This window comes from Galeopterus variegatus, unplaced genomic scaffold (assembly GCF_000696425.1).
Source record: "Galeopterus variegatus unplaced genomic scaffold, G_variegatus-3.0.2 Scaffold2707, whole genome shotgun sequence".
Taxonomy (NCBI): domain Eukaryota; kingdom Metazoa; phylum Chordata; class Mammalia; order Dermoptera; family Cynocephalidae; genus Galeopterus; species Galeopterus variegatus.
The window spans coordinates 198,091-198,731 of record NW_007728818.1 but is presented as its reverse complement, the minus strand read 5'-3'; the positions used below and the strand labels follow the sequence as shown (position 1 = coordinate 198,731).

Here is a 641-nt window from a genome sequence, read left to right as displayed (position 1 = left end):
AAAAAAAAAATCCAATTTGGGGCACATAAAATTTAATATTTACTATGTGTCAGCCTCACTGTCAGTTTTCTTGTATCTGTTTAATTTTCATTACCCTATAAGATAGCGATTATCCCAAGTTTATAGATAAAACAATCATATCAAATACAGTCACTTGTGTAAGGCCATACAGCTAGGTGGTGAGGACCAGGATTCAATTTCAGGGGCAACACCTGCTACTTGCAATTCCAGGTGACATGCAGTCCCTAAAAAGTACCAGGCACACCACATACTTGAATAAGTAGCAAATCAAAGTGGACATAAAAATAGTAATTGAGATCAAAATAATAAATGTGTACTCTAAAACTAGTATTCAAAAAATAAACAAAAAGGTTTCCAAACTAGGAAAACCTAACACTTTCTAGGGCCTTTCTATGACATCTCACTACCAGTGAGTAGTTTCTTGAGATTCTTGTTGCACTTTAAGTACAGATGACTGAAGAAAACCACGCATGTAAGTTCATTCTTTGCATTCTCAGAAGTATTCTCTGTATTCGGCAATTAGATAATTCACAACACTTCCTTAAAACTTCAAGAACTAGCTTAAATCATGAAATAATGTCTCACGTAATCCAGGAAGTTTAGGTTAAAAAAAAAAAAAA

At 33.7% G+C, this 641-nt stretch overlaps 1 protein-coding gene across 5 annotated transcripts in view; it reads right to left on the bottom strand.

Annotated features, from left to right (window-relative positions):
• TRIP12 (thyroid hormone receptor interactor 12) overlaps positions 1-641 on the bottom strand; it is a 151,341-nt gene that overhangs the window by 6,172 nt on the left and 144,528 nt on the right. The window lies entirely within an intron of this gene.